We start from the raw sequence: 8,455 nt of genomic DNA, 5'->3' as shown, positions 1-8,455 counted from the left end.
ATAACTAGTTTATTTTTAGTAAGAAAATTTAGGTATATGAGATTATTTGAACTAGTTGAATTAATAAAACTAGTTTATTTTTAGTAAGAAAATTTAGGTATATGAGATTATTTGAACTAGTTGAATTAATAGAACTAGTTTATTTTTAGTAAGAAAATTTAGGTATATGAGATTATTTGAACTAGTTGAATTAATAGAACTAGTTTTTTTAGTAAGAAAATTTAGGTATATGAGATTATTTGAACTAGTTGAATTAATAGAACTAGTTTATTTTTAGTAAATGCTTAGTTGAATTTGTTGAATTAATTGAATTAGTAAGTGTTTAATGTTTCGCCTATATGAACATATATAGAAAATGTCGTCTGACGACGGAAAAAATTTCATTATGTGCGAATACTGTGAAGACCAGCCCGGCCTGTGCGACAGAAATTTCCTTGTTGATGATAGGCGATTCAGCATTAAGCTGGATGAGACCTTCGAATTCGATACAGTAAGTCACAACGATAAGTCTGTTTTCGTAATTAAGCATGACTTATCTATGTTTCATTTGCCTGACTTATAATTTTTAATTTTCACTATTCTACTAGCGCATCCCCTGCCATGCAATAATTTTTGTCTTGGATAAGATAGATTTCAATGATATGGAAACTATGGAGGTAACGAGAGTTTACCTGAATACTGAGCATGGTTATACTTTCAACGAAAAAGTATACAATGCAAAGACGTACACCTATTTTGAATGCAAAACTTGGCAAGCAGTATGCAAGGCTTATGCATTTGAGCCTGATATGGTTATCATCGTTGATATTTGTCCGAAAGATGATATTGAAGGTAATAGAGACATATGGGTCGATGTGCAGACGCCTCCAGTTCTACCATTATGTGAGTTCTTCTCAACTATATTTTTGTCTTTGATATTGCTTATTCAAAAATAATTGAAAACTAATTTCTATTGACAGCTTATTTCCATTCAAGCAAACATGTCCGGCGCTTGGTAGACAGGACCTACTACTGTCCCGGAGCTGAACTAAACTGCGAGGAGATAAGTCATTATGTTTCATGGCCTGAGGATCTTCATACTGTCAAGATAAATTTTCTTACTGGACTTAGAAATGTTAGTAGTCAAAACGTGCGACCAGTAGTGATCGTATTGGACTACGGTCACATCTATTTAAGAATGATGGTAAGATTTTTACTATTTGTCCTCAGCGTATCTTTTGCATACATAATTTTTTTGCTAAACTTTCATTGCTAAGTATATTAATTAATTAAGTACTATACGATGTTCTTCAACAGGGACTCCCTATGACAGTTGTGCCTCAGGGGATCGAGACTAAAGGTCGCATGTCAATTGTTAGCTTACAGCCAAGATATCCTGCATTGCACATGAGTGCATTCAGGATTTCTAGAAGCGATGAATGCTTAATAGTGAAAGATTGGAGGAAAATTATTAACGATCGCAGAGAAGTACTAGGGGGCAGCAATGAGAACCGCAGCCCATGATTGGGAGACAGGTTCATTTGCATGCTCCAGTATGATGAATCAGGAGAGCTATACATGTTCTATGCTATTTTACCGAGAGAGAGCAGCATGAGTGATTTAGCTAGTTCATGCTCTTAGAACTTGTCCTTTCATGTCTGTGTTCTTTGTTCTGAACTTAATCTCAAAGAGTGATTTGCTTTTGTGGTGTTATATATGAATGCTTATAATATCATGACAATCATGTTGAACGCGATGATATTTTTGCTTCTGGTACAAGTGAATGTTTCTTCTTTAAGCTAGTGTTGGTGGTGATTAGATAGCGGTAATGACTATGATGATTAAATAATGATAATGATGACTACGATGATTTTTAGCTAGCTAGCTAGAGTATATATATACTCATGTTGATGATATGATGCAAGAGTTTTTATATTAATATGATGATATGATGATGAGTTATTATATCATTTAATGAAAGAAACCGTAGATTAGTTTCAGCTGGATGGATCCTACCTAAGTGATCAAGTATATATGCCATATCCATATACATTATACTTGATCACCTAATTAGGTGATCATGTATAATATGGATATGGATTTAACAACTCATTATAATATAAACAATCACTAAATTAAATTGAAAACACAAAATTAAAGAAAAAATAAAAAAACCAAACATTTAGTATCGGTTGGTGTTACCAACCGGTACTAAAGCCCTACGCGCACCCGGGCCTGGCTCGTGCCACGTGTTTGCACTTTAGCGCCGGTTCGTGACGAACCGATACTAAAGGGGGGGGGGGCTTTAGTCCCCACTCTTTAGTGTCGGTTGGCGAACCGGCACTAAAGGCCGTCACGAACCGGCACTAAAGGCCGGTTCTGTACTAGTGTACTCCTTCTTTATAAAGGTGTGGGTCATCCCAAAAGTAAAGAACTTTTTCTTTTGCTAGTATGTGAAACTAGGTGGTATAAATTTAGCAACAATATAATTAGCATAATCAGCATACCATGGAGCAGTACGAGAAGCATTAACGACCACTAATTGTTCATCAGGAAAGCTATCATTAATAGGCAGTGGGTCATCAAGAACATTCTCTAACCTAGACAAGTTGTCTGCAACGGGGTTCTAGGCTCCCTTTCTATCAATAATATGCAAATCAAATTCTTGGAGCAAGAGAACCCATCTAATGAGTCTAGGCTTAGCATCTTTCTTTTCCATAAGGTATTTAATAGCAGCATGATCAGTGTGAATAGTAACTTTGGAATTAACAATATAAGGTCTAAACTTATCACATGCAAACACAACTGCTAAGAATTCTTTTTCAGTAGTAGCATAATTCTTTTGGGCAGTATCAAGAGTCTTACTAGCATACTGGATAACATTTAATTTCTTATCAACTCTTTGCCCTAGAACAACACCTACAGCGTAATCACTAGCATCACACATAATTTCAAAAGGTAAATTCCAATCAGGTGGCTGAACAGGTGCAGTGATCAAAGCTTTCTTAAGTATTTCAAATGCTTCTACACAATCATTATTAAAGACGAAAGGAATATATTTTTGCAATAAATTAGTCAGAGGCCTGGAGTTCTTAGAAAAGTCCTTGATGAACCTCCTATAAAAACCGGCATGAGCAAGGAAACTTCGTATACCTTTTATGTCCTTGGGACATGGCATCTTTTCAATAGCATCAACTTTGGCTTTGTCAACTTCAATACCTCCCTCGGAAATCTTATGCCCCAAGACAATGCCTTCATTAACCATAAAGTGGCACTTTTCCCAATTCAGAACGAGACTAGTGTCTTCGCATCTCTGCAAAACTCGATCAAGGTTGCTCAAGCAATCATCAAAAGAGGATCCATAAACGGAGAAGTCATCCATGAATACCTCACAAATCTTTTCACAAAAATCAGAGAATATAGCCATCATGCATCTTTGAAAGGTAGCAGGTGCATTACATAAACCAAAAGGCATACGTCTATAAGCAAAAGTACCGAAAGGGCAAGTAAAAGTAGTTTTCGATTGATCTTCCACTGATACATGTATTTGAGAGAATCCAGAATAACCATCTAGAAAGTAGAAATGTGTATGTTTGGATAGTCTTTCTAGCATTTGATCAATAAAAGGTAAAGGGTAGTGATCTTTCTTAGTAGCTTTATTTAATTTACGTAAGTCAATTACCATCCTATAACCTGTAATAATTCTTTGTGGAATCAATTCATCTTTATCATTAGGAACAACAGTAATACCTCCCTTTTTAGGGACACAAAGGACAGGGCTTACCCATTCACTATCAGCAACGGGGTAAATTATACCTGCATCAAGGAGCTTTAGTATCTCCTTTGTTACCACTTCTTTCATCTTGGGATTCAATCTTCGTTGAGGATCTCTAACTGGTTTGGCTCCTTCCTCCAAACTAATTTTGTGTTGACATAACGTGGGACTGACATCCTTAGATCATCCAGAGTATATCCAATAGCAGCTTGGTGCTTCTTCAGAGTTTTCAATAATCTTTCTTCTTCTGGCTCTGAAAGGTTAGCACTAATAATAACAAGATATATTTCCTTTTCATCAAGGTAAGCATACTTAAGATTATCAGGTAAAGGTTTGAGTTCAAACACGGGATCACCCTTGGGTGGAGGGGGATCCCCAAGAATTTCAACAGGAAGGTTATGTTTCAAAATAGGTTCCTGTTTAAGGAATACTTCATCTATTTTCCTTCTTTCTTTCATAAACATATCATTTTCATGGTCTAGCAAATATTGTTCTAACGTGTCAATAGGAGCCACGTCAATAGAAGCAAGACCAATTATTTCATCTTTACTCGATAATTCTTTATCACGGGGTTGTCTATGAAATTTAGCAAAATTAAACTCATGAGTTATATCATCTAAGCCAATCGTAACAACATACTTTTCGCAATCAATCCTAGCATTAATAGTGTTTAAAAAGGGTCTACCAAAAATAATGGGACAAAAGGCATCTTGTGGAGAGCCAAGAACAAGAAAATCAGCAGGGTATTTGACTTTCCCACACAAAACTTCAACATCTCTAACAATCCCAACTGGTTTAATAGTATCCCTATTAGCAAGCTTAATAGTAACATCTTTTTATGCAAGAGTGCATTACCAAGGTTTCCCTAGCATAAATGCAGATCCATTCGAAACAATGTGTGTGGCAAAACTACAGATCCATTCGAGCCAAGGTTTCCCTAGCATAAATGCATTACCAAAAGGATGTACAACAACTTTTTATGCAAGACATTATTTTTGATCTTTTTGACCTTGATGAGTTGACTGAGTGATGCTTTGAAATAGTCATTATCATTTGCCCCTGAAATGCTCTCTGTAGATAATTTGATGTCCACACTCCATTTGATGTTCCATATGTTATATCATAAATTTGAAATGAAACTTGCTGGTCAGGAAATTGTATATCGTTTAGGCACTACATTTTAGGTGAACCCATAAATCGCATGGCATATATGTATGTCCTGTTCTATGGTCCTCTCTTTGATGGTTGAAATATTTTTGTTTATGTTTTGTTCATGCAGTGGTATCCCAAGTTGACGCCCGACCATGGTTAGAGTTGTAAGCTACCTGTGCACTAAGGTATTGCCCTCTGGTGCGTGGAGCTTTGCTCTTCCGATGGATAGACCGCTGCATGTTCGGCTTTGGCTACAAAACATCCATGGTGAGCTCCTCCTCTTCCTATGCTCCCTGCCTCTGGTCGCTTGCTCTGAGCTCGTGGCCACCGAGCCAAGTCTATGGGGTCGCTCTGGGTTCATGGCCATCATCCCATTCTATGGTTTTAGGGCTAAATAAATAAGCTCTAGTTTGTTTGTTCCTCCGTTGGAACCCACCCCTCTCCTACAAGTGTTTTTATTGCTACAAGTAGCAACATTCGTCTTAAGTGCACTGTTTCACTTTTGCCGACATGTATCATCATTGTAATTGACTTCTAAAGGAGCTTTCCCATGTGTTTCATGGAAATTGCAAGATGAGGTTCTAGCTGTCATGGAAATTGTCTTCATTTTCCTTATAAATATTTGAAAGCTAGACAACTCAAGGCTGAGTGTACCCAATATCTCACTAGAGTACTGAAAGTTGATTGGTTGGTTGTTAGACTGGAAGCTCAACTTACAAGGAGAGTCATTTTTTTAACTGGAGAGTTATGCTGGTCCATAGGTTTTATACTGTTTCTTTTATTTGAGCTCAACAACTAGAATAAAATAATCTTGAGGTTAATTAGGTTAGTACTGTATGTGTACACAGCAAATGTCAAGTTGAAGAATTTGCTTGCTTGACTGAGTGAGATTTGATTTCAGTGGTGTCATTGTTGCACAAGATAGTAAATGGGTAGATGAGGATTTGTTTCATTGCTTGAAAAATGTACTCCTACCTAGTGCCGCTGCCCATCTTCTCATCTCCTCTCCTCTGATATTTTATTTTTTTCCCCTCTATTTTGTTTTATTTTGCAGCTGCTCATTGTTGGTATTGCGGCACCTTACCCCAACAAGGTGACCCCATGATTTCTCCAATTCCAGCATCAAGGATTTCTTCTTTTCTTCTTGAATTTGAGCTCAAGATTATCTTGTTTGTCCCTGTGTAGTAGGACCTGGTTTGCTACATCACCATCACCGATGCAGACGAAAAGGGGTTCATCATGCCAGACACCTAGGCATTTCTGCTTCCGTGCGATGGCAACACGACGGCGGCGGTGCTGTTCGACATTGGCTACAAAAACAGCCACGGTGAGCAATTATCTTCTGATGTAGGTTGTCTATTTTCATCTCTATCTCATGTGCTCATGTGAGCGGGAAACTACCAAGTGTATGTGTGTTGCAAATGTGTTCTACACATTAGCAGATCATGTCAATCATGAATTTACATGAGTTTAGTTCATCTCTACACATTAGGAAACTACCAAGTGTACATGATTTCTTTCTTCATAGTTGTTATCTGTGCTAAGGAATTATTCTTGTATGAGTTTCAGGATGATGTGATGCTCATAGGTGTCACAAACATAGAGGCTTATAAGTTCAACTAGACGGTCAGGATAATTGTATATCATTTAGGCTGCACATTTTAGGTTAATCCACAAATCCCATGGCATATATGTACTCCATCTAAAGAAATATAAGACTGTTTAGATCACTAAATTAAAATGTTTTATATTTATTTACAGCGGGAGTATGTTTTGTTCTATGGTTCTTCTCTATGATGGTTGAAATATTCAATTTGTCATGTCTTTATGGAATCTGTGCTTTTGTTTCGGTACCAAAATATGGGTTCTTGTTGCAGGTTTTTAGTCATTAGACTGAAGATGCATATGTGCTTTTGTTTTTGTTATAGATGGGTCGGTCTATATTAGACTAAAATGCGGTTGTAATGGCTTGGCTTTCATCCTAGGCTGTAGTTTAGCTTCGGTTACATCTTAACTATGCGCCTTAAACGTAGAATTCATTTGTACTGGCTGTTTTTTTTTTTTGATATGTTGATCTGCGGCGCCTTTCACATCAGGCTACATACATCCTCAAGCCAAGCTTATTTCTAAATCCACAAAAAAATTGTCACTCATTATGCCCGAGGGATGTGGTCTATTTCCCCAACTTGATTAGTGCTCGAAAATGAAATGGGACTAGAACTTGTGCTTTTTTGTCGCTTTTTCTCAGTCATATAGTGAAAGTGCTAATAAAATGCTTAAAGTTACGTCCCGGCCGGCTGTTCTATGCATATGTTCATCAAGCAATATGAGAAACTTGAATTTGAGAGACTATGAAGAGAGCTTCCAGTAGGCTTTTAAAAAGGTTGCATTCATTTTACTTAACAAAAATGAATGAATATTCTTTGTTGTATACATTTCCTGATACCGGGGACATGGCGAATTGCCTAAGTGTTTGAAACCTGGAGTGCTTGGACATCGGAACAATGTGTGTGGCAAAACTACGGATCCATTCAAGCCTAGATTTCTGAGTCGATGAGTAGTTCTGGGGTAGTCAAGCCTGGCCGATCGACTAGTCGAGGGGTTTGAGTCAACCCTGGCTGTGCAACTAGTCACACGACTCAAAAACAGTGATTCAAGCTGAACTTCCTTTAGACTCACTTTATCGAAACAACAAAAATCATGCTATTTGCTTTGTGCTGTGATGGCTGTATGTGTACCATGGGATTTCAACTTTAGACCATTTAGTCATTGTTGTAATGTCTGAGTCAGGACAGTCCTAACTTGGGTGATTATTGTAATGACTAAACCAGGACTTTGTGTGTGCAAATAGTTTTGGGTGATATTTGCTAGAGGTAGGGTTGTCTGTATGTCTAAATGAGGACAATGGTTTTACTTTAGTTTCTTTGTATTTTGCTCCAACGTCAAGGATGAACAATCATTTTTTTTCCCTGGATCACTCGCAATGATTTCTTCTTTCCTTTTTGGATTTGACCTTAAGAGTATCTTGTTGTTTGCTTGTCCTTGTGCAGCAGCAGGATTGAATTGGGACAGCATCATCATCGATTAATGTAGAGAATTCTTTTTATCCAGAAAAAAAGGGAGATCAATGCAGAGGACAGGGGGTTCATAGTGCATGGTGACAGTATCCTCGGCGCCTTCCGTGCGACTGTGGAGGCGTTTTTCGGTGTCGTCTACAAAATAACCATTGTGAGCTTCTTGCCTTTGGTTTCTCTGAGCTTGTGGCTTCCCATGCTATGCCATGCTAGAGTTTGGACATTGGTAGATGGTTGTAATTTGGTTAGCAAGGCACTGTGGTTCCTGTTTTGTTATAGGCTTCATTTCAATTGTCTCATAATCGAGCCATTGGTCCTCTAATCTTGCTATTTATGTTGCGTGTTGGGTTTAGGATTTTTAATCGAGCTAGTTGCTACTGCTCTAATCATATAGACTTATGTCATGATTACTAGGAATTTTGCTCTGATGTATGTAGGTGATCGGTGTTCGTCTCTAGCCCATGTGTGTGTGTGT

The sequence above is a fragment of the Triticum dicoccoides genome, chromosome 5B, assembly GCF_002162155.2.
Source record: "Triticum dicoccoides isolate Atlit2015 ecotype Zavitan chromosome 5B, WEW_v2.0, whole genome shotgun sequence".
NCBI classification, from domain to species: Eukaryota; Viridiplantae; Streptophyta; class Magnoliopsida; order Poales; family Poaceae; genus Triticum; species Triticum dicoccoides.
The sequence above is the reverse complement of the archived record's forward strand: the minus strand, read 5'-3'. Positions refer to the sequence as shown.